At 46.7% G+C, this 26373-nt stretch overlaps 1 protein-coding gene and 2 long non-coding RNA genes across 5 annotated transcripts in view; 2 read left to right on the top strand and 1 right to left on the bottom strand.

Annotated features, from left to right (window-relative positions):
* The window catches only part of STXBP1 (syntaxin binding protein 1), a 775650-nt gene that overhangs the window by 736234 nt on the left and 13043 nt on the right, over positions 1-26373 (bottom strand). The window lies entirely within an intron of this gene.
* On the top strand, positions 1344-6997 carry LOC146407287 (uncharacterized). The gene is made up of 3 exons (XR_014828893.1): positions 1344-1448; positions 6316-6410; positions 6863-6997. It is a non-coding gene; the product is annotated as an uncharacterized LOC146407287 (long non-coding RNA).
* On the top strand, positions 17034-22693 carry LOC146407286 (uncharacterized). Its single transcript, XR_014828899.1, has 3 exons — positions 17034-17138; positions 22012-22106; positions 22559-22693. It is a non-coding gene; the product is annotated as an uncharacterized LOC146407286 (long non-coding RNA).

Genomic DNA, 26373 nt, shown 5'->3' with positions numbered 1-26373 from the left:
ATTACTATTTAGCTATATGGATATTTTGAAACGGAAGGACCAAACAGAGACCAAGGTGGTTAAATGGCAATTCGTCTTTCAGGACAGAAAGCACTGCTGTTTCCCGTTAAGTATTGCGGAATAAGACTTTTTTTGAGAAGAAAGGTCTCAAGAAGGAGGGCCATTTTTATATAAGAGAGGGATTAGCATGCAGTCCTTTGAGAAGAATTTGAGAGAAAAAGAGAGGGAGGGAGAGAGGGAAAACACAGCGCCCTCCTGCGTCAGCAACTGCAGCAGACCTCGCCGGTGAATGCCGCATGCCATCTGCCAGCCTGCATCTGTTTCTCTGCAAAGACCCGGCCCTCCTCGTCTACAGGCGCAGGACGACGGCAGTCATGCCTGCTTGCTGTGCAGGGATGGAGAACCCGTATCTATCTTGATCCTGGCGGGATCCCAAGGTGTGGCCAGTATCTTAAATGGGCAGATGTAGCATTTAATGGCTCCAAATCACTTTTTTTTTTTTTTTTTTTTTGTCTTTTTGCTATTTCTTTGGGCCGCTCCTGTGGCATATGGAGGTTCCCAGGCTAGGGGTCCAATCGGAGCTGTAGCCACTGGCCTAGGCCAGAGCCACAGCAACGCGGGATCTGAGCCGCATCTGCAACCTACACCACAGCTCATGGCAATGCCGGATCCTTAACCCACTGAGCAAGGCCAGGGACCGAACCCACAACCTCATGGTTCCTAGTCGGATTCATTAACCACTGCGCCATGACGGGAACTCCCAAATCACATTTCTTGACCTAAACGGGAGTTTCCCTAAGGACTAGAGGATTAGAGAAAATACACCTTGAAACAAGGAGGAAAGCGTGTTTCGTATCAGCCGGGAAACCCAGAGCAGACAGAAGATCACTTCTTGGTGGGAAGTGATTTTTTTTTTTTGCCCCCCCCAGGGGACATTAGCAATGTCTGCAGGTGTTTCTGATGGTCACGACTGGAGGTGCAATGGGCATCTAGTGGGGAGAGGCTGGCGTGGGGGGAGCTGCTACACATCCTACGATGCACAAGCGCGCACAGCCCAAACTGTCATTAGTGCCGAGAGTGAGACACCCTGATCTAGTTCATTTTATAAAGAAACTGACCCCGAGAGGGGTCAAGTGTCTTCTCCATGACAGTGGTGGCAGAAATCATTTTACTTCCAAGGTCCAAGATTCTGACCAGCCCAATCTGTTCTGCTCTAAGAGTGAACCTGCTACAGGTCTTTGGGTCTGGGATGCTAAGAAATGTTTAATCTCACACAGCATGACAAGGCCACAAGGTCAAGCCCCCTCTGGAACCTTCAAGAAAACATCCTGTTGGGACGTGGGCTCCGGATCAAGCACAGGACGAGGGTGGAGCTCCAAAGAGAAGGAACATTGAAAAGCCGGAAGAAATGGCTGAGTTTGTGCAAATTTTCACCGTGTGCAGGATGGGTGAGTGTCGCAAGTCAGTTGTCCATACTCTAGCGAACAGATTCTGCTTATGTTTTCAAATCCGTTTATTGTTTTGCAATCCTATTATTTTTCATTTTCTGTTTCCTTGGCCAGGCTGGCCTGCTTTCCACTGCGTTATTTCATGTCACCTCCCATTCAAGCTCTTGGCTTGTAATTTTTACATATGAGAATGATTTAAATTGTTTTCTCTATACCAGTGGTCTTTTTCCAGAATAAATCCTCTACCTGAGCCTTTAATGCCATGTTTCTGTCTCTCTCTCTCTATTGTGTGTGTGTGTGTGTGTGTGTGTGTTTAGGGCCGCACCGATGGCATATGGAGGTTCCCAGGCTAGGGGTCGAATTGGAGCTGCAGCTGCCAGTCTATGCCACAGCCACAGCAATGCCAGATCCTTTAACCCACTAAGGGAGGCCAGGGATCGAACCCGCGTCCTCATGGATACTAGTCAGATTTGTTAGCACTGAGCCACAACAGGAATGTCATTTTTCCCTACCAAACTTTCACAAAGTTCCCGTGTAGATTGTTTTTTCTTTTCTGCTTAAATCACCTAGTGCAGAGGCAATTCTCTCTGGCTGTCTACTTGTATCAAAATGTATACTGTACAAAAATGTATAGGCGGGCTACCCTTGCCCCCTCCCTATTCACCTAGGCATTATTTGAACATCACCCTCAGAGTATGAGTTGGTTCTGCGCTGGGACAGTGGTCTTTGCCCAGACTTCTGCTAAAGGATGCGTGTGGGGTTGAACTGACTGGTCACGTTTCTCCCTCCAAATTGTATAATTGAGTAAAAGCTTCTGAGCCAAAGACCAGTCCACTGAGGATGTATACTGGGGTCTAGGAGGGGATACCCGGTATTAGAAGGGACCCCGGGAGCTCCCATCATGGCTCAGAGGAAGCGAATCTGACTAGCATCCATGAGGACGTAGGTTCGATCCCTGGCCTTGCTCGGTGGTTTAAGGATCCAGCACTGCTGTGAGCTGTGGTGTAGACTGCAGAGGTGGCTTGGATCCCGGGTTGCTATGCTGAGGTGTAGGCTGGCAGCTGCAGCTCTGATTCAACCCCTAGCCTGGGAACTTCCATATGCCGAGGGCTCGGCCCTAAAAAGACAAAATAATCAAAAGAAGTGACCCTGGGTTTCACTTGATTTCCTACTTCAAAGCAAATTCAGAATGAAATAGCTGAACGTAGGATGTTCCAAATACTTTTTAAACCTGTTTCTGTTTAATCAGGCTTTTGTTTGCTGCTCAGACAGGGAGCCCAAGGACTTCAGCAGACTATTTCCATCCTCCTTTCAGAAAGAAAGAAAATAAAAGTGGCCCCCAAAGCCAGTGGTTTTGCTTTACTAAGAAACTTGGGTGTGGTGGTCCCTAGCCTCCGGCTGGTGGCCACTCCCTTCTTTTCTTCCTGGAATGCAGTTCTTTTGAAAGATAAAGTCTTATTTTAAAATTCTGAGTCTCATTTTCTACAATAGATGTGTGGTAACTGACTTGGCAGGATGCAGCAGTCAGGAACACTAAAAACCCACCAAAAGTACATGGATGAATCCTCAACTGTTTCAGAAACTGGCAGTGCCAGGTACCTATGGAACTTAAAAGAGTGGGGGAAAAAAAAAAAAAAACGAAAAGAAAACCTCCAGCATGGGAGAAAATATTTGTAAACAATGCCACGGACAAGGGCTTAATCAGGAAAATATACAAACATCGCATACGACTCAACAACAAAAAAACCAACCACCTAATTAAAAAATGGGCAGAAGACCTAAACAGACATTTCTCCCAAGAAGACATACAGAGGGCCAGTAGGCACTGGAAAAGATGCTTAACTCTGCTAATGGTTAGAGAAATGCAAATCAAAGCTACAATGAGGTACCACCTTACCCTGGTCAGAATGGCTATCGCTAAAAAGTCTACATGCTGGAGAGGGTGTAGAGAAAAGGGAACCTTCCTACATTGTCAGTGGGGATGTAAGTGCAACCACTAGGAAAAACAGTATGGAGGCTCTTCAGAAAACTAAAACTACAATTACCACCTGATCCAGCAATCTCACTCCTGGGTCTATATCTGGACAAAAAGATACACGCATCCCTATGTTCATAGCAGCACTACTCACAGTAGCCAAGACATGGAAACATCCTAAATGTCCATTGACAGACGAATGAATGAAGAAGATGTGGTATGTATATACAATGGAATACTACTTAGCCATACAAAAGAAGGAAGTACTGCCATTCGCAGCAACATGGATGCAACTAGAGATTCTCATACTAAGTGAAGTTAAGTGCAGAAGTAAGACAAATATCAGATGATATCACTCATACGTGGAATCTAAAATACAGCACAAAGGCTGTGCTGTATAGCAGAATAGGGAGCTAGGAAAAAAGAAAATTAAAAAGAGCTATTAGAAAAATTTTAAAGAACATGAGAGCAGAAATTTAAAATTAAATAGGAGCGAAAAGTAAGAAATAACAAGTGTTGGCAAGGATGTGGAGAAAAAGAAACACTCACTCTTGGTAGGAGTATAAATCAGTGCAGCCACTATGGAAAGCAATATGGAGAATCCTCAAAATAATTTAATTATTTAATATTAATTTAATTTTAATTAACTTATAAATTAATATTTGATATTAAGACCAGAACTACTAGGAGTTCTCTTGTGGGCACAGTGAGTGAAGAATCTGGCATTGTTACCGTAGCAGCTTGGGTCACTGTTGTGGCACAGGAACAATCCCTGGCCCAGGAACTTCCACATGTCACAGGCGCAGCCACAAAAAAAAAAAAAAGAATAGGACTACCATCTGATCCAGTTATCCCACTTCTGGGTATCTACCCAAAGGCTACAAAAACACGAATTTGAGAAGATACACACTCCCCCCAAGTTCACAGCAGCATTTTTTACAATAGGCAAGAGAGAAAAACAACCTAATATACATACAACAGAATACTACTCAGCTGCAACAAAAAATGAAATCTTAGAGTTCCCATAGTGGTGCAGTGGTTAACTAATCCCACTAGGAACCATGAGGTTGCGGGTTCAATCCCTGGCCTTGCTCAGTGGGTTAAGGATCTGGTGTTGCCATGAGCTATGGTGTAGGTCACAGATGCGGCTTGGACCCCGTGTTGCTGTGGCTGTGGTGTAGGCCAGTGGCTACAGCTCCGATTAGACCCCTAGCCTGGGAACCTCCATATGCTGTGGGAAGTGGCTCTAGAAAAGGGAAACCCCCCCCAAAAAAAGAAAGAAATCTTGCCATTTGTGACAACATGGAAGGAACCTGAGGGGATGGTGCTAAGTGAAGAAAAATCAGATGGAAAATGACAAATACCATATGATTTCACTCATACGAAGAATATAAAAAACAGACTAACGAACCAAACAAAAACAAACATGTGGATACAGAGAAGAGAGTAGTGGTTCGCAGAGGGGCAGGGCTGGGGAGGGCTGGGGGGCCACATGGGTAAAGGGGAGCACCTGTAGGGTAACAGATGGAAACTAGAGGTTTGGTGGTGGGCACGCTGTGGGGGACACAGAAGTAGAAACACAATGCTGCACATACGAAATTTATATAATGCTATAAACCAATGTTACCACAATAAAAAAATTCTTAAAAATTCAGGGGTGGGATTTCCCCTCATGGCACAGTGGTTAATGAATCCGACTAGGAACCATGAGGTTGTGGGTTCGATCCCTGGCCTTGCTCAGTGGGTTTAGGAGCCGGTGTTGCCATGAGCTGTGGTGTAGGTTGCAGACGCAGCTCGGACCCTGCGTTTCTGTGGCTGTGGCGTAGGCCGGTGACTACAGCTCTGATTAGACCCCTAGCCTAGGAACCTCCATATGCCTCGGGAGTGGCCCTAGAAAAGGCAAAAAAAAAAGACCAAAAAAAAAAAAAATCAAGGGTGAAGAAGAAGGAGGCAACACAACAGACTTCTGGGTTGATAGGTGATTTGTTCACCAAGGGAGCAGGATTGATCATTTTTGGACATGTTGGTTGAAAGAACAGATAAATGAACAAAAATTAAATAGAAGGGTGGCAATATAATTTTGAGGAAATCTCCTGGGGGGGGGGGAAGCAAGGAGCCAAAGACAGAAATAACTAAAGAGAAAAGATAAGAAAACTAGAGGACCAGTCCAAGAGGGTCAACATCTGAATAGTAGAAATTCCATCCAGAGAAAACTGGGAAGAAATCACTGTGAAGTCACTTAAGAAGTGTTCCTGGAAGTAAACAGCCTAAGTTGCCAGACTGGAGGGGCACAGGGAATGTCCATTCAATGCAGCCCAGGGACTAAATTCAACCCACAGCCTGTTGCTGCACAGACCGTAAGATAAGAGCAGCCTTTACACTTTTAAAGGGCTGGGAAAATAAGAAGTGGCAGAGGTCACATATAGATCTCCAAAACTATTTTCACGTAAGTTTTATTAAAGTGTAGTTAATTTACAAGGTTGTAATAGTTTCTGCTTTACAACAAAGGGGCCAGTCGTAAAAAAACTAAAGTAGTTAAACGCATGGCCCATTACAGAAAAAGTTTCCTGATCCTAGGCTTGCACAATGGATAAGAACAGGAAACTACCAAGGCAAACTGCTATGAAGGTCCAGAACTCTGGGGACAGAGTGAAAGTTTCAGAGGGGAAGATACGGGACACATACTAAAGATCAAGAATCCAAGGGCTTCAAATTTCTTACAGGCGACACTGGAAATTCAGATGACAGTGGAGCCAAGTTTTCAAAATTCTAAAGGCAAACAATTTCCAGTGTAGAATCCCATGATCCTCCGAACTATCCAATGAAGTATGAGGGCTAAAAAGATATTTTCAGACACGCAAGGTCTCAATATAATTATCTTCCTTTTCTCAGAAGTTCCTGGGAGAGAGAGCGCCACCAAAACAGGAGCGCGTAGACCAAGAAAGGAAGACACAAAATACAGAAGACAGGACGATTCCAAACGAGAGGTGAGAAAAATCCCAGGAGGATGTGAGTGGAAGTCCAGGGTAACGGTGGTACAGTGGAGGAAAATCACCAGTCTCTGCAGGAATGTGGCTTTATTTCTACCACCTGGTTACCATGGCCAGTGCTCTTCATTCCGTTGTGTAGAACCAGGTCTCCCTGGGGTATCATGTTGTGTAGTGCAGATCTGCTGCTGATAAATTCTTTCAACCTTTTTTTTCTTTAATGTCTGAAGGTGTTTATTTAGTTTTCTTGCTGTAGGATATATCCTCTGGGTATAAAATTCTAGGTTAATATCTTGTATCTTGTGGTCCTTTAAAGATAATTGCTCTGCTCTGCTGCTTCTAGCTTACATTGTTTCTCACAAGAAATCTGCTGCCATCCTTATCTCTGTTTTGTATGTAATGTATCTTTGCTCTCTAGTGAAACACTTCTCTTTCTTTTTTTTTCTTTTTAGGGTCTCACCTGGGCATAAGCAAGTTTCCAATCAGAACTACAACTGCCAGCCTACACCACAGCCACAGCAAAGCCAGATCTGAGCCGAGTATGTGACCTACATCACAGCTCATGGCAACGCTGGATCTTTAACCCACTGAGCAAGGCCAGGGAATGAACCCACATCCTCGTGGATACTGGTCAGATTCCTAACGCACTGAGCCACAATGGGAAATCCAACATTTTTCTTTTTATCACTGCTTTTAAGCAATTTTGGTTATGATGTACCTTGGAGATTTCTTCATGTTGCTTATGGGGTTCACTGAACTTCTTGGATCTGAGAGTTTATAGTTTATATCAAACTTGGGGGGTTCAGCTAATATTTCTTCAAATATTGTTTCTGACCCCCTCATTCTTTTCACCTTTATATATATTAGGCTCCCTGAAGTTTCCCCAAAGCTTGCTGATACTCTTGTTTTTTCCACTCATTTTTTTCTGTTTTACTTTGAAGAGTTTCAATTCCTTTAACTTCAAGTTCACTATTTTTTTTCCTCCTGCAAGGTCTAACCCTAACCCTACCCTTTAGTTAAAAGCACTTGTGTAAAGAGAGAAAAACAAAAATAGCAAGGGGTTAACAATTGTAAAACCTGGATAGAGGGTATGTGAGTAATCATTATACTATTTTTTCTGCTTCTCAGTATGTTGCATATTTTTTTTAATAAGGAATGGGGGAGGGCAGAGGAAGCATGAGTGTTCTCTCTCTAAGAGAGACTGACCAGATCTTTCCATCTCAATGAAAGCCCAAAAAACCTTATTGCGCTAATTTGAGTTTCTTTTTTTTTGTCTTTTGTCTTTTTTTGTTATTGTTGTTGTTGTTATTGTTGTTGCTATTTCTTGGGCCGCTCCTGCGGCATATGGAGGTTCCCAGGCTAGGGGTCGAATCGGAGCTGTAGCCACCAGCCTACGCCAGAGCCACAGCAACGCGGGATCCGAGCCGCGTCTGCAACCTACACCACAGCTCACGGCAACGCCGGATCGTTAACCCACTGAGCAAGGGCAGGGACCGAACCCGCAACCTCATGGTTCCTAGTTGGATTCATTAACCACTGTGCCACGACGGGAACTCCACTAATTTGAGTTTCAAAGTTCCTTAAAGGATAAGGTGACCTCCCCCCACGATCACCTGCACAAGATTATTGGAGGGAAAGCAAACCAGAAAACTCTCAGTGACCACATGACTACCTCATCTTCAAATCCCAAGCACTTTTATCTGAAATATGATGAGGTCTGTCGACTGAGGGACACTCAGGGGTTGGCCTCCTCGTAGTCTATTGTTGAAAGCTTACAGTGTGACATTCACACGGAGCAGAGAAAGACTCTCGCTCTGCTCCAGTGTTTTATTTTCTTCAAATCCCCCGCAACTGGTACCAACAATATCGACGTGTCCAGAGACCAGGGAAAGGCCTCCTGGCTACAATGATTAGGAAGATGGGTGAAAGAGATTATGAGGGAAAAGGGTCAGCAAGCCTTCTTCACCCCATCACCCCCAGAGTCGGGGGCGAGTAGGAGCCCCTCTAAGCCGAAAGGGTCTTCCTTTGCCCGCTCAGCTGCCAGACAGAAGCAGCTTTGTTCCTACGGCCATTAAAGGAAGTTCATGAGGGTTATCTGCGGCGGGATTAGAATCGGCTGGAACGTCCTGAGCTCCCTCTAAGCGCAGTATAAGCAGCCTCCCCCCCCCACTACGGTGACACTCCTAGTACTCACACCTGTCATTGCGAAGCTACGCTGGCCCAGAGCATGAAAACGATACAGTGTGTCCCCTACAGCCACCCAGAAGGAAAAGACTTGCCAATGCCATTCATCCAGCAGACGGACTAGTGCCACCTGACTTCCTGCTCCAGAGGAGAGTCGGGACTAGACGATCCTACGAGTGATCCCAGTGCCAAGATGCCACCGTTTGAGGGCATCGTGACACACCACACAACACTCCAATCCTCAGAGCCTTGCATTACAACTGACTACAATCATCTCATTTCTTCTTCAAAACTGTCCTGAACCATGAGGTTCAGACAGGCAAGACTGACTCTAAGACACAGGGGAAACACCACAGCAAGAAGTCCTGAAGTTTCTGGCTGCCAAGCCCCCAGCTGGAGTGGAGACTCATTCCTTTTTTAAAAAAAATTAAAATTAAAAAAAAATTTATTTCTGGAGTTCCCGTTGTGGTGCAGCAGAAATGAATCCGACTAGAAACCATGAGGTTGTAGGTTCGATCCCTGGCCTCGCTCAGTGGGTTAAGGATCTGGTGTTGCCATGAGCTGTGGTGTAGTCGCAGATGCGGCTCAGATCTGGCATGGCTGTGGCTGTGGTGTAGGCTGGCAGCTGCAGCTCGATTAGACCCCTAGCCTGGGAAACTCCATATGTCACGAGTGCGGTCCTAAAAAGCAAAAAAAAAAAAAAAAAGATTTATTTTATTTTGGCCTCACCCACGGCATGTGGAAGTTCCCAGGCCAGGGACTGAATCTGCGCCACAGCAGTGCTAATGTCAGATCCTTAACCTGCTGAGCCACCGGGGAACCCCAAGATTGATTCCTAGATGAAGATTCGGGGCTGCTGGCTCAGGCCTGCTTTGGGATGATTTGAGGATGAGCTCTGGGAGTCACAAAATCATAACCACTGCTCTGCTAGCTTCCTTTCCCATCCGATTCTCAAGCCTGCTGGCTACTCTTCCTTCACCCAGCTGTCAATGTCAGTGTCCCTCGGGGGTGAAGCCAGGCCCTCTTCCCACCGTGCACCCTCTCCTCTGCCATCTGGCCCCACTCCTACTCCTTCCAACACCTGCTGACACCCCGCCCCAATCTCCAGCCCAGGCTTTCAGCACGGCTGCCCTGAGACAGTCCACAGGCCCCAGAAGCACACTGATCTTCCCCGGGAAACCTGCTTCTTCTCCTTTCCTATCTCAGTGAACAGCCCGGCCTTCCCATCGGCTGCCCAAGGCAGGAAACCAGGAATCTTCCCCAGCTCCACCTCTTCATCCTCTGCACAGGATCAATCACCATAGCCTGACACGTCCACCTCCGAAGACGCCTTCAAGTCACCTTTCTTCTCTCCACTGGCCGCTCCTTCTCCGCCCCGGCAGAGGTCACCATTCCCGCCACCACCAACTCCAGCCTGGACCGCCACAACAGCTCCTACCTGAACCCCCCTCCCTCCTCCACACACCGACCAGCAACTTGACTCCTGAGCCACGTCCTAACCAGGTCTCTCCCCGACTCAAAACCATCAGCGGTGTCCCAGTGCTCCTGGAATAAAGATAAAGGTCCCGGAGTTCCCGTCCTGGCTCAGTGGGTTGTAAACTGCTAGTATCCATGAAGATATGGGTGCGATCCCTGGCCTTGCTCAGTGGGTTAAGGATCCTGCATTGACATGAGCTGTGGTGTGGGTGGAAGATGCAGCTCGGATCCTGCCTTGCTGTGGCTGGGGCATAAAAAAAAAGCAAGAAAAAAAAAAAAAAAAGATAAACGTCCTTTGCGAGGACAAGAGCACCCAGGCACCTCTCCAACTCTCTCTGCACGCTCCCTCGGCCCCCCAGCTCCAGCCGGGCTGACCCTGTCCCCCTTTCTTGCCAAGCTGGACATTACTCTGTGACTTACTCTCTGCAGGCCCAGCCCCGCCCTCCTCCTGACCAGCTCCTCCCCAGCCTCCAGGTCTCCCCAGCCGCCCTCACTCCCCAGGCCTTTGGGGGGCTCCACCCTGTGCTCTAACGTCATCACACGACAGTGCCTTCTCAGGGCACCTCCCCAGTGAATTACCTGTCTGTCTGAATCACACGTGGACCAGGTCTCCATGCACACCATTACACGCCCTGAGTACAGCTTCCTGCACAGAGGAGAGCCTGCGTACATATTGGTTAAATGAATAAAAAACACTTGCTCCCATGGAGTTCCCGTCGTGGCACATCGGAAACGAATCTGACCGGGAACCATGAGGTTGTGGATTCGATCTCTGGCCTCGATCAGTGGGTTAAGGATCCGGCATTGCTGTGAGCTGTGGTGTAGGTCGCAGACACGGCTCGGATCTGGCATGGCTGTGGCTCTGGCATAGGTCGGCAGCAACAGCTCCGATTAGACCCCCAGCCTGGGACCCTCCATATGCTGCGGGGGCAGCCCCAGAAAAGACAAAAAAATAAAAATAAAATTTGTTTTTCTCTGCTTTTCTCCATATCTCTCTAAATGTTTTTGCTCCCAAGAATAAAATAGGCTTTCCTAGCACAGCAAGTACTTAATACCTCATTCACTTCCTAGAAGGTCAGTTTGTAGGCCAAATAATTGGGAGACGTTTAAAATGAAATATCATAAATCAACTATAATAAAAAAAAGTTTTAGATAAAGTGAAATAGCAATGGCATGTAAGAAACAGGAAGGAATACTGGAAATCTGCCTGGTGAGAGCTTGCAATTTGAGCCACTCGTAGTTACTCTTAGCTTGGAGCCCCAGAGACATCTATTAAGATCAGATCAGTGTCTATCAGAAGCAATTGCTTTGCTTTAACCAACACATGTTTTCCCAAAGAGCACTGAGTGGGCAACAGCTGGCTGTTATCTGGCGATTAGTAGATGCTGTGCCTGTCAAAACTATGAATGATTGGATTCCTTAACACTTTTAAGGACTTATTCATAATGCTGAGCAGACCCTTAGCTCAATAATCATATATGGAAAATAATAACAATCTGTTATAGCAACTGTTTATTGTAATAACCCAAGCAATTATTTTGAATGATTATTATTATTATTATTTTGCTTTTTAGGGCTGCACCTGCGGCATATGGAAGTTCCCAAGCTAGGGGTCCAATTGGAGCTGCAGCTGCCGGCCTATGCCACAGCCACAGCAATGTGGGATCCGAGCCGTGTCTGTGACCTACACCACAGCTCACGGCAACGCCGGGTCCTTAGCACACAGAGCAAGGGCAGGGATGGAACCCGCATCATCATGGTTCCTAGTCAGATTCGTTTCTGCTGCACCACAACGGGAACTCCCTGAATCATTTTTTAATGCAAGCCTTAAAAGAATTCTGTGCTGCTGGGATTAGAATTCTCAATTGAAAAAAGAGGTTAAATAACAAGTCCAGATCACCCAGCCATAAGGGGTTAGATCTGAGACTGTCAGTTGGATGTTCTGACTCCTAGTCCAGAATGCTTTCTGCGCCACAACACTGCTTCTTGCTGATTTACAAAGACATTTTTTAATTGAAAAGAAAAAAAAAAAAAAGCATGGGGGGAAAAACACATAAAACTCATACTTGCTGAAATTAAAATGAAGTCTTGGCTATTTCACCCTAACTTTAGCTGCAACAGCCCTGCACAGAAGCAACTGATCAAAGCAATCGAATTAAGAGGATCGTGTTGGGGATTCCCCGAGCCCTTCTTGCAGAGGACAGCCACAGGACTGGAGTTCCAGATTTATGGCTGCTGAGTTGCCAGTGATAACTATAAAATTTGGCCTGACTACTCCACTAAAGAAAATATTCATTAGCTGCCAAACACCTGTTTGTCTAAGAGGTGCTGTGTGCCAAAAACACCCAAGGGAAAATCTTTTAGTGCACATTCCAAAAGCCCTTTTTGGGAGTTCCCGTCGTGGCGCCACAGAAACCAATCCAACTAGGAACTATGAGGTTTCGGGTTCAATCCCTGGCCTCACTCAGTGGGTTAAGGAGCTGGCGTTGCCATGAGGTGTGGTACAGATCGCAGACACAGCTCAGATCTGGCATTACTGTGGCTGTGGTGTAGGCCAGCAGCTACAGCTCTGATTAGACCCCTAGTCTGGGAACCTCCATATGCTGCAGGTGGGGCCTGAAAAAGACAAAAAAAAAAAGAAAAAAAAAAAAGCCAAAAGCCCTTTTTGGATCCTGTGGCCATTATGCTCTCTGACATCTGATCGGTACCACATGGATAATACTTGAGTCCAAAACCACTTCTTATGGAAATATAACCCCAAATTAAACTAGTTATTACTCCATCAGAAGAGTGACATCTAGTCCAAAACAAAGAAGACTACATTTAGAAATAAATGGCAAGAGTACTGCATATTAAGAACTATGATAGGGGGTAGGGGCAGCCTAGGGGATTCAACCAAAGCTGTACTCAAAGGAAAATTCATATCTTTCAATGCTTTTATTAGGGAAAAAAATTAACCAGGGATTTGATTCAAGAAATTAGAATAAGAACACATACATACACACTACAGAAGGAAGGAATTAATTTTTTTTTTTTTTTTGGTCTTTTGTCTTTTTTTTTTTGTTGTTGTTGTTGCTATTTCTTGGGCCGCTCCCGTGGCATATGGAGGTTCCCAGGCTAGGGGTCGAATCAGAGCTGTAGCCACCAGCCTACGCCAGAGCCACAGCAACGCGGGATCCGAGCCGCGTCTGCAACCTACACCACAGCTCACGGCAACGCCGGATCGTTAACCCACTGAGCAAGGCCAGGGATCAAACCCTGAAACCTTATGGTTCCTAGTTGGATCCGTTAACCACTGCACCACGACGGGAACTCCTCCACCTACATCTTCTTTAACCCATTCAACAGTGATGATTTACTGAATACCTGCTGTGTGCCAGACATCCTTCCAGGCACCAGGAAGACCGCAATGACCAAGCTACACAAGACTCCTGCTGGTAAGGTGCTTACACCTGATGTGCAAGGGGCGAGCCGGCCAATACACACACGGAGATAAACCAGACGACTCAGGCGTGCTAAGTGCTCAGAGGAAATGTAATGGGTTAATGAAGAAGACTTGGGTGGGGGGGGGGAGTTGGGAGAAGGTCCTCAGAGGAGGTGCCAAGGAGGAACCAACCCTGTCAAGATCTGGGGGGAGAGCTTTCCAGGCATAGGAAGCGCAGGGGCAAAGTCCCCAAGTCAGGACCTAGGATGGGACGGTGTAGGAACGGAGAGACTCAGCAAGCTCCAGGGAGGAGACGGTGGCGCAGGCGGCACTAGGAGGCATCACGCCTGGGTCTCACGTGGGCTTCAAGGCAGGAGCCGCCCTTCGAGGAGGACGCAGCAAGCCATGCACTGTACCCGCTCCTTGAACACGGAGCCCTTTCGTTCACCTTCAAACACGACAATTCCCTTCCCCTCCCTCCCACCCGTCTCTGGCATCTGGCATAACATGATGATAGCAAATGACTGCAGGATGAATGAGCCCCTGAGCGCAGAGCCAGGCGGGGCTCGCTGTTCAAGGCTGAGGAAGGGGATCGCACCCAGGGGTTCTCCGTAACCACCGACACACCCCTCCCGGGCCGCCACTCTCCTGACACCCCAAAGATTTAGACCCCCCCCCGAGGTCAAAAGTCCCAGAGACTCTTACACAAGGATTGCTGGGGAGAGGGCTCTCTATTAGAGGAAACTGACAGGTCCACTACGGCTATTCTGGCCCGTTCAGGTTGGCAAGCAGAAGCATCTCGAGAGGGTCCCGTTGAGGGTTAAGGGTTAAGGATCCGACGTTGTCTCCGGGAGGATTCAGGTTGGCTCCCTAGCCTTGCTCAGTGGGTTAAGGATCCGGCATTGCCATAAGCGGCAGTGAAGGTCACAGATGCAGCTCGGATCTGGTGTTGTCATGCCCGTGGTATACAGACCTTAGCTGTGGCTCCAGTTTGACCCCAGGCCCAGGCACTTCCATATGCCACAAGGGCGGCCGTAAAAAGCTCAAACAAACAATGCAGTTTTGCTTAATATGGAGCTGTTCCATGGTGTCTTTGTCCCAAGGCAGGTAGCCTATAAAATATCAGTTATCTAAAATGATAGTTTCCTATATATTTTTGTATCTAAATTGTACACTGCAGAAGTGAGAGAGACCAAAATAGAGACCCCAAATTGTCAGGCACAGGGCTCCCTATTACTGTTGAGTGGCAATTGCTTAATCTAAGAGAACCCCTCCTGAAGTCTGCTTTCTCAGCAGGGCAGCGGGAAGGGGAGAGAAGGGAGGAGGTCCCAAGCCTTAGAACGTGGGGAGATGGGAGAACGGTGGCTTGATGGCACCGCCCTGGGGAGCACACCCCAAGGTTGCATAAGACTCAAATGTCCCATGTGAGGACATCCGAAGCGTGGGTGGCTGCCGTTTTCTAGAGGAGTATGTGACGCTAAATGCCTGCCATCTGAGACACCGAATCCCAGCCTCGGCCTGTGAAGATGCTGGACAGACTTAGAGGAATCCCTAGTCACTTTCTCTTTCACAGGAAATCCTCATTTTCGATCTTACTGGCCCCACTCTTTCATAAGGTTTAGAGCCAAAAGGTTAATAAGCTACATCTCTAAAACAAAGCCCCACAGACCTCAGGACTTTGATTAGTGGAAAGAAAATCTCAAATTGGAGACAAAAAGAGGCTAGAAATAGGAGTTCTCCATGGTATTTTATTACTATTATGATGATGATGATGATTTGCTTTTTAGAGCTGCACCTGCGGCATATGGAGGTTCCCAGGCTAGGGGTCGAGTCGGAGCTATAGCTGCTGGCCTACACCACAGCCACAGCAATGCAGGATCTGAGCTGCATCTGTGACCTACACCACAGCTCATGGCAATGACAGATCCTCAACCCACTGCGCAAGGCCAGGGATCGAACCTGCATCCTCATGGATACCAGTCGGGTTCGTTAACCACTGAGCCATGACGGGAACTCCCCCAGTGGTACTTTAGATGCAACATTCACTTCCCCTCAGTTCCAAAAAAAATAAATAAAGGCTGTTTTCTTCAAATTAAGATTGCCTACAATGTGGATAAAAGATGTGAAATAACCATATATATACACACAAATAGAAAAATCAATCAATGCCTCTTCTTAAAATCAATAATAAATACTATTACTATTTAGCTATATGGATATTTTGAAACGGAAGGACCAAACAGAGACCAAGGTGGTTAAATGGCAATTCGTCTTTCAGGACAGAAAGCACTGCTGTTTCCCGTTAAGTATTGCGGAATAAGACTTTTTTTGAGAAGAAAGGTCTCAAGAAGGAGGGCCATTTTTATATAAGAGAGGGATTAGCATGCAGTCCTTTGAGAAGAATTTGAGAGAAAAAGAGAGGGAGGGAGAGAGGGAAAACACAGCGCCCTCCTGCGTCAGCAACTGCAGCAGACCTCGCCGGTGAATGCCGCATGCCATCTGCCAGCCTGCATCTGTTTCTCTGCAAAGACCCGGCCCTCCTCGTCTACAGGCGCAGGACGACGGCAGTCATGCCTGCTTGCTGTGCAGGGATGGAGAACCCGTATCTATCTTGATCCTGGCGGGATCCCAAGGTGTGGCCAGTATCTTAAATGGGCAGATGTAGCATTTAATGGCTCCAAATCACTTTTTTTTTTTTTTTTTTTTTGTCTTTTTGCTATTTCTTTGGGCCGCTCCTGTGGCATATGGAGGTTCCCAGGCTAGGGGTCCAATCGGAGCTGTAGCCACTGGCCTAGGCCAGAGCCACAGCAACGCGGGATCTGAGCCGCATCTGCAACCTACACCACAGCTCATGGCAATGCCGGATCCTTAACCCACTGAGCAAGGCCAGGGACCGAACCCACAACCTCATGGTTCCTAGTCGGATTCATTAACCACTGCGCCATGACGGGAACTCCCAAATCACATTTCTTGACCTAAACGGGAGTTTCCCTAAGGACTAGAGGATTAGAGAAAATACACCTTGAAACAAGGAGGAAAGCGTGTTTCGTATCAGCCGGGAAACCCAGAGCAGACAGAAGATCACTTCTTGGTGGGAAGTGATTTTTTTTTTTTGCCCCCCCCAGGGGACATTAGCAATGTCTGCAGGTGTTTCTGATGGTCACGACTGGAGGTGCAATGGGCATCTAGTGGGGAGAGGCTGGCGTGGGGGGAGCTGCTACACATCCTACGATGCACAAGCGCGCACAGCCCAAACTGTCATTAGTGCCGAGAGTGAGACACCCTGATCTAGTTCATTTTATAAAGAAACTGACCCCGAGAGGGGTCAAGTGTCTTCTCCATGACAGTGGTGGCAGAAATCATTTTACTTCCAAGGTCCAAGATTCTGACCAGCCCAATCTGTTCTGCTCTAAGAGTGAACCTGCTACAGGTCTTTGGGTCTGGGATGCTAAGAAATGTTTAATCTCACACAGCATGACAAGGCCACAAGGTCAAGCCCCCTCTGGAACCTTCAAGAAAACATCCTGTTGGGACGTGGGCTCCGGATCAAGCACAGGACGAGGGTGGAGCTCCAAAGAGAAGGAACATTGAAAAGCCGGAAGAAATGGCTGAGTTTGTGCAAATTTTCACCGTGTGCAGGATGGGTGAGTGTCGCAAGTCAGTTGTCCATACTCTAGCGAACAGATTCTGCTTATGTTTTCAAATCCGTTTATTGTTTTGCAATCCTATTATTTTTCATTTTCTGTTTCCTTGGCCAGGCTGGCCTGCTTTCCACTGCGTTATTTCATGTCACCTCCCATTCAAGCTCTTGGCTTGTAATTTTTACATATGAGAATGATTTAAATTGTTTTCTCTATACCAGTGGTCTTTTTCCAGAATAAATCCTCTACCTGAGCCTTTAATGCCATGTTTCTGTCTCTCTCTCTCTATTGTGTGTGTGTGTGTGTGTGTGTGTGTTTAGGGCCGCACCGATGGCATATGGAGGTTCCCAGGCTAGGGGTCGAATTGGAGCTGCAGCTGCCAGTCTATGCCACAGCCACAGCAATGCCAGATCCTTTAACCCACTAAGGGAGGCCAGGGATCGAACCCGCGTCCTCATGGATACTAGTCAGATTTGTTAGCACTGAGCCACAACAGGAATGTCATTTTTCCCTACCAAACTTTCACAAAGTTCCCGTGTAGATTGTTTTTTCTTTTCTGCTTAAATCACCTAGTGCAGAGGCAATTCTCTCTGGCTGTCTACTTGTATCAAAATGTATACTGTACAAAAATGTATAGGCGGGCTACCCTTGCCCCCTCCCTATTCACCTAGGCATTATTTGAACATCACCCTCAGAGTATGAGTTGGTTCTGCGCTGGGACAGTGGTCTTTGCCCAGACTTCTGCTAAAGGATGCGTGTGGGGTTGAACTGACTGGTCACGTTTCTCCCTCCAAATTGTATAATTGAGTAAAAGCTTCTGAGCCAAAGACCAGTCCACTGAGGATGTATACTGGGGTCTAGGAGGGGATACCCGGTATTAGAAGGGACCCCGGGAGCTCCCATCATGGCTCAGAGGAAGCGAATCTGACTAGCATCCATGAGGACGTAGGTTCGATCCCTGGCCTTGCTCGGTGGTTTAAGGATCCAGCACTGCTGTGAGCTGTGGTGTAGACTGCAGAGGTGGCTTGGATCCCGGGTTGCTATGCTGAGGTGTAGGCTGGCAGCTGCAGCTCTGATTCAACCCCTAGCCTGGGAACTTCCATATGCCGAGGGCTCGGCCCTAAAAAGACAAAATAATCAAAAGAAGTGACCCTGGGTTTCACTTGATTTCCTACTTCAAAGCAAATTCAGAATGAAATAGCTGAACGTAGGATGTTCCAAATACTTTTTAAACCTGTTTCTGTTTAATCAGGCTTTTGTTTGCTGCTCAGACAGGGAGCCCAAGGACTTCAGCAGACTATTTCCATCCTCCTTTCAGAAAGAAAGAAAATAAAAGTGGCCCCCAAAGCCAGTGGTTTTGCTTTACTAAGAAACTTGGGTGTGGTGGTCCCTAGCCTCCGGCTGGTGGCCACTCCCTTCTTTTCTTCCTGGAATGCAGTTCTTTTGAAAGATAAAGTCTTATTTTAAAATTCTGAGTCTCATTTTCTACAATAGATGTGTGGTAACTGACTTGGCAGGATGCAGCAGTCAGGAACACTAAAAACCCACCAAAAGTACATGGATGAATCCTCAACTGTTTCAGAAACTGGCAGTGCCAGGTACCTATGGAACTTAAAAGAGTGGGGGAAAAAAAAAAAAAAACGAAAAGAAAACCTCCAGCATGGGAGAAAATATTTGTAAACAATGCCACGGACAAGGGCTTAATCAGGAAAATATACAAACATCGCATACGACTCAACAACAAAAAAACCAACCACCTAATTAAAAAATGGGCAGAAGACCTAAACAGACATTTCTCCCAAGAAGACATACAGAGGGCCAGTAGGCACTGGAAAAGATGCTTAACTCTGCTAATGGTTAGAGAAATGCAAATCAAAGCTACAATGAGGTACCACCTTACCCTGGTCAGAATGGCTAAATCGCTAAAAAGTCTACATGCTGGAGAGGGTGTAGAGAAAAGGGAACCTTCCTACATTGTCAGTGGGGATGTAAGTGCAACCACTAGGAAAAACAGTATGGAGGCTCTTCAGAAAACTAAAACTACAATTACCACCTGATCCAGCAATCTCACTCCTGGGTCTATATCTGGACAAAAAGATACACGCATCCCTATGTTCATAGCAGCACTACTCACAGTAGCCAAGACATGGAAACATCCTAAATGTCCATTGACAGACGAATGAATGAAGAAGATGTGGTATGTATATACAATGGAATACTACTTAGCCATACAAAAGAAGGAAGTACTGCCATTCGCAGCAACATGGATGCAACTAGAGATTCTCATACTAAGTGAAGTTAAGTGCAGAAGTAAGACAAATATCAGATGATATCACTCATACGTGGAATCTAAAATACAGCACAAAGGCTGTGCTGTATAGCAGAATAGGGAGCTAGGAAAAAAGAAAATTAAAAAGAGCTATTAGAAAAATTTTAAAGAACATGAGAGCAGAAATTTAAAATTAAATAGGAGCGAAAAGTAAGAAATAACAAGTGTTGGCAAGGATGTGGAGAAAAAGAAACACTCACTCTTGGTAGGAGTATAAATCAGTGCAGCCACTATGGAAAGCAATATGGAGAATCCTCAAAATAATTTAATTATTTAATATTAATTTAATTTTAATTAACTTATAAATTAATATTTGATATTAAGACCAGAACTACTAGGAGTTCTCTTGTGGGCACAGTGAGTGAAGAATCTGGCATTGTTACCGTAGCAGCTTGGGTCACTGTTGTGGCACAGGAACAATCCCTGGCCCAGGAACTTCCACATGTCACAGGCGCAGCCACAAAAAAAAAAAAAAGAATAGGACTACCATCTGATCCAGTTATCCCACTTCTGGGTATCTACCCAAAGGCTACAAAAACACGAATTTGAGAAGATACACACTCCCCCCAAGTTCACAGCAGCATTTTTTACAATAGGCAAGAGAGAAAAACAACCTAATATACATACAACAGAATACTACTCAGCTGCAACAAAAAATGAAATCTTAGAGTTCCCATAGTGGTGCAGTGGTTAACTAATCCCACTAGGAACCATGAGGTTGCGGGTTCAATCCCTGGCCTTGCTCAGTGGGTTAAGGATCTGGTGTTGCCATGAGCTATGGTGTAGGTCACAGATGCGGCTTGGACCCCGTGTTGCTGTGGCTGTGGTGTAGGCCAGTGGCTACAGCTCCGATTAGACCCCTAGCCTGGGAACCTCCATATGCTGTGGGAAGTGGCTCTAGAAAAGGGAAACCCCCCCCAAAAAAAGAAAGAAATCTTGCCATTTGTGACAACATGGAAGGAACCTGAGGGGATGGTGCTAAGTGAAGAAAAATCAGATGGAAAATGACAAATACCATATGATTTCACTCATACGAAGAATATAAAAAACAGACTAACGAACCAAACAAAAACAAACATGTGGATACAGAGAAGAGAGTAGTGGTTCGCAGAGGGGCAGGGCTGGGGAGGGCTGGGGGGCCACATGGGTAAAGGGGAGCACCTGTAGGGTAACAGATGGAAACTAGAGGTTTGGTGGTGGGCACGCTGTGGGGGACACAGAAGTAGAAACACAATGCTGCACATACGAAATTTATATAATGCTATAAACCAATGTTACCACAATAAAAAAATTCTTAAAAATTCAGGGGTGGGATTTCCCCTCATGGCACAGTGGTTAATGAATCCGACTAGGAACCATGAGGTTGTGGGTTCGATCCCTGGCCTTGCTCAGTGGGTTTAGGAGCCGGTGTTGCCATGAGCTGTGGTGTAGGTTGCAGACGCAGCTCGGACCCTGCGTTTCTGTGGCTGTGGCGTAGGCCGGTGACTACAGCTCTGATTAGACCCCTAGCCTAGGAACCTCCATATGCCTCGGGAGTGGCCCTAGAAAAGGCAAAAAAAAAAGACCAAAAAAAAAAAAAAATCAAGGGTGAAGAAGAAGGAGGCAACACAACAGACTTCTGGGTTGATAGGTGATTTGTTCACCAAGGGAGCAGGATTGATCATTTTTGGACATGTTGGTTGAAAGAACAGATAAATGAACAAAAATTAAATAGAAGGGTGGCAATATAATTTTGAGGAAATCTCCTGGGGGGGGGGGGGGAAGCAAGGAGCCAAAGACAGAAATAACTAAAGAGAAAAGATAAGAAAACTAGAGGACCAGTCCAAGAGGGTCAACATCTGAATAGTAGAAATTCCATCCAGAGAAAACTGGGAAGAAATCACTGTGAAGTCACTTAAGAAGTGTTCCTGGAAGTAAACAGCCTAAGTTGCCAGACTGGAGGGGCACAGGGAATGTCCATTCAATGCAGCCCAGGGACTAAATTCAACCCACAGCCTGTTGCTGCACAGACCGTAAGATAAGAGCAGCCTTTACACTTTTAAAGGGCTGGGAAAATAAGAAGTGGCAGAGGTCACATATAGATCTCCAAAACTATTTTCACGTAAGTTTTATTAAAGTGTAGTTAATTTACAAGGTTGTAATAGTTTCTGCTTTACAACAAAGGGGCCAGTCGTAAAAAAACTAAAGTAGTTAAACGCATGGCCCATTACAGAAAAAGTTTCCTGATCCTAGGCTTGCACAATGGATAAGAACAGGAAACTACCAAGGCAAACTGCTATGAAGGTCCAGAACTCTGGGGACAGAGTGAAAGTTTCAGAGGGGAAGATACGGGACACATACTAAAGATCAAGAATCCAAGGGCTTCAAATTTCTTACAGGCGACACTGGAAATTCAGATGACAGTGGAGCCAAGTTTTCAAAATTCTAAAGGCAAACAATTTCCAGTGTAGAATCCCATGATCCTCCGAACTATCCAATGAAGTATGAGGGCTAAAAAGATATTTTCAGACACGCAAGGTCTCAATATAATTATCTTCCTTTTCTCAGAAGTTCCTGGGAGAGAGAGCGCCACCAAAACAGGAGCGCGTAGACCAAGAAAGGAAGACACAAAATACAGAAGACAGGACGATTCCAAACGAGAGGTGAGAAAAATCCCAGGAGGATGTGAGTGGAAGTCCAGGGTAACGGTGGTACAGTGGAGGAAAATCACCAGTCTCTGCAGGAATGTGGCTTTATTTCTACCACCTGGTTACCATGGCCAGTGCTCTTCATTCCGTTGTGTAGAACCAGGTCTCCCTGGGGTATCATGTTGTGTAGTGCAGATCTGCTGCTGATAAATTCTTTCAACCTTTTTTTTCTTTAATGTCTGAAGGTGTTTATTTAGTTTTCTTGCTGTAGGATATATCCTCTGGGTATAAAATTCTAGGTTAATATCTTGTATCTTGTGGTCCTTTAAAGATAATTGCTCTGCTCTGCTGCTTCTAGCTTACATTGTTTCTCACAAGAAATCTGCTGCCATCCTTATCTCTGTTTTGTATGTAATGTATCTTTGCTCTCTAGTGAAACACTTCTCTTTCTTTTTTTTTCTTTTTAGGGTCTCACCTGGGCATAAGCAAGTTTCCAATCAGAACTACAACTGCCAGCCTACACCACAGCCACAGCAAAGCCAGATCTGAGCCGAGTATGTGACCTACATCACAGCTCATGGCAACGCTGGATCTTTAACCCACTGAGCAAGGCCAGGGAATGAACCCACATCCTCGTGGATACTGGTCAGATTCCTAACGCACTGAGCCACAATGGGAAATCCAACATTTTTCTTTTTATCACTGCTTTTAAGCAATTTTGGTTATGATGTACCTTGGAGATTTCTTCATGTTGCTTATGGGGTTCACTGAACTTCTTGGATCTGAGAGTTTATAGTTTATATCAAACTTGGGGGGTTCAGCTAATATTTCTTCAAATATTGTTTCTGACCCCCTCATTCTTTTCACCTTTATATATATTAGGCTCCCTGAAGTTTCCCCAAAGCTTGCTGATACTCTTGTTTTTTCCACTCATTTTTTTCTGTTTTACTTTGAAGAGTTTCAATTCCTTTAACTTCAAGTTCACTATTTTTTTTCCTCCTGCAAGGTCTAACCCTAACCCTACCCTTTAGTTAAAAGCACTTGTGTAAAGAGAGAAAAACAAAAATAGCAAGGGGTTAACAATTGTAAAACCTGGATAGAGGGTATGTGAGTAATCATTATACTATTTTTTCTGCTTCTCAGTATGTTGCATATTTTTTTTAATAAGGAATGGGGGAGGGCAGAGGAAGCATGAGTGTTCTCTCTCTAAGAGAGACTGACCAGATCTTTCCATCTCAATGAAAGCCCAAAAAACCTTATTGCGCTAATTTGAGTTTCTTTTTTTTTGTCTTTTGTCTTTTTTTGTTATTGTTGTTGTTGTTATTGTTGTTGCTATTTCTTGGGCCGCTCCTGCGGCATATGGAGGTTCCCAGGCTAGGGGTCGAATCGGAGCTGTAGCCACCAGCCTACGCCAGAGCCACAGCAACGCGGGATCCGAGCCGCGTCTGCAACCTACACCACAGCTCACGGCAACGCCGGATCGTTAACCCACTGAGCAAGGGCAGGGACCGAACCCGCAACCTCATGGTTCCTAGTTGGATTCATTAACCACTGTGCCACGACGGGAACTCCACTAATTTGAGTTTCAAAGTTCCTTAAAGGATAAGGTGACCTCCCCCCACGATCACCTGCACAAGATTATTGGAGGGAAAGCAAACCAGAAAACTCTCAGTGACCACATGACTACCTCATCTTCAAATCCCAAGCACTTTTATCTGAAATATGATGAGGTCTGTCGACTGAGGGACACTCAGGGGTTGGCCTCCTCGTAGTCTATTGTTGAAAGCTTACAGTGTGACATTCACACGGAGCAGAGAAAGACTCTCGCTCTGCTCCAGTGTTTTATTTTCTTCAAATCCCCCGCAACTGGTACCAACAATATCGACGTGTCCAGAGACCAGGGAAAGGCCTCCTGGCTACAATGATTAGGAAGATGGGTGAAAGAGATTATGAGGGAAAAGGGTCAGCAAGCCTTCTTCACCCCATCACCCCCAGAGTCGGGGGCGAGTAGGAGCCCCTCTAAGCCGAAAGGGTCTTCCTTTGCCCGCTCAGCTGCCAGACAGAAGCAGCTTTGTTCCTACGGCCATTAAAGGAAGTTCATGAGGGTTATCTGCGGCGGGATTAGAATCGGCTGGAACGTCCTGAGCTCCCTCTAAGCGCAGTATAAGCAGCCTCCCCCCCCCACTACGGTGACACTCCTAGTACTCACACCTGTCATTGCGAAGCTACGCTGGCCCAGAGCATGAAAACGATACAGTGTGTCCCCTACAGCCACCCAGAAGGAAAAGACTTGCCAATGCCATTCATCCAGCAGACGGACTAGTGCCACCTGACTTCCTGCTCCAGAGGAGAGTCGGGACTAGACGATCCTACGAGTGATCCCAGTGCCAAGATGCCACCGTTTGAGGGCATCGTGACACACCACACAACACTCCAATCCTCAGAGCCTTGCATTACAACTGACTACAATCATCTCATTTCTTCTTCAAAACTGTCCTGAACCATGAGGTTCAGACAGGCAAGACTGACTCTAAGACACAGGGGAAACACCACAGCAAGAAGTCCTGAAGTTTCTGGCTGCCAAGCCCCCAGCTGGAGTGGAGACTCATTCCTTTTTTAAAAAAAATTAAAATTAAAAAAAAATTTATTTCTGGAGTTCCCGTTGTGGTGCAGCAGAAATGAATCCGACTAGAAACCATGAGGTTGTAGGTTCGATCCCTGGCCTCGCTCAGTGGGTTAAGGATCTGGTGTTGCCATGAGCTGTGGTGTAGTCGCAGATGCGGCTCAGATCTGGCATGGCTGTGGCTGTGGTGTAGGCTGGCAGCTGCAGCTCGATTAGACCCCTAGCCTGGGAAACTCCATATGTCACGAGTGCGGTCCTAAAAAGCAAAAAAAAAAAAAAAAAGATTTATTTTATTTTGGCCTCACCCACGGCATGTGGAAGTTCCCAGGCCAGGGACTGAATCTGCGCCACAGCAGTGCTAATGTCAGATCCTTAACCTGCTGAGCCACCGGGGAACCCCAAGATTGATTCCTAGATGAAGATTCGGGGCTGCTGGCTCAGGCCTGCTTTGGGATGATTTGAGGATGAGCTCTGGGAGTCACAAAATCATAACCACTGCTCTGCTAGCTTCCTTTCCCATCCGATTCTCAAGCCTGCTGGCTACTCTTCCTTCACCCAGCTGTCAATGTCAGTGTCCCTCGGGGGTGAAGCCAGGCCCTCTTCCCACCGTGCACCCTCTCCTCTGCCATCTGGCCCCACTCCTACTCCTTCCAACACCTGCTGACACCCCGCCCCAATCTCCAGCCCAGGCTTTCAGCACGGCTGCCCTGAGACAGTCCACAGGCCCCAGAAGCACACTGATCTTCCCCGGGAAACCTGCTTCTTCTCCTTTCCTATCTCAGTGAACAGCCCGGCCTTCCCATCGGCTGCCCAAGGCAGGAAACCAGGAATCTTCCCCAGCTCCACCTCTTCATCCTCTGCACAGGATCAATCACCATAGCCTGACACGTCCACCTCCGAAGACGCCTTCAAGTCACCTTTCTTCTCTCCACTGGCCGCTCCTTCTCCGCCCCGGCAGAGGTCACCATTCCCGCCACCACCAACTCCAGCCTGGACCGCCACAACAGCTCCTACCTGAACCCCCCTCCCTCCTCCACACACCGACCAGCAACTTGACTCCTGAGCCACGTCCTAACCAGGTCTCTCCCCGACTCAAAACCATCAGCGGTGTCCCAGTGCTCCTGGAATAAAGATAAAGGTCCCGGAGTTCCCGTCCTGGCTCAGTGGGTTGTAAACTGCTAGTATCCATGAAGATATGGGTGCGATCCCTGGCCTTGCTCAGTGGGTTAAGGATCCTGCATTGACATGAGCTGTGGTGTGGGTGGAAGATGCAGCTCGGATCCTGCCTTGCTGTGGCTGGGGCATAAAAAAAAAGCAAGAAAAAAAAAAAAAAAAAAGATAAACGTCCTTTGCGAGGACAAGAGCACCCAGGCACCTCTCCAACTCTCTCTGCACGCTCCCTCGGCCCCCCAGCTCCAGCCGGGCTGACCCTGTCCCCCTTTCTTGCCAAGCTGGACATTACTCTGTGACTTACTCTCTGCAGGCCCAGCCCCGCCCTCCTCCTGACCAGCTCCTCCCCAGCCTCCAGGTCTCCCCAGCCGCCCTCACTCCCCAGGCCTTTGGGGGGCTCCACCCTGTGCTCTAACGTCATCACACGACAGTGCCTTCTCAGGGCACCTCCCCAGTGAATTACCTGTCTGTCTGAATCACACGTGGACC

This window comes from Sus scrofa, chromosome 1 (genome assembly GCF_054392235.1).
Source record: "Sus scrofa isolate SSC_HxYL_T2T_F1_AM1 chromosome 1, Sscrofa_HxYL_maternal_Yorkshire_Landrace_v2.0, whole genome shotgun sequence".
Lineage (NCBI taxonomy): Eukaryota > Metazoa > Chordata > Mammalia > Artiodactyla > Suidae > Sus > Sus scrofa.
This window is presented reverse-complemented; position numbering and strand designations above follow the sequence as displayed.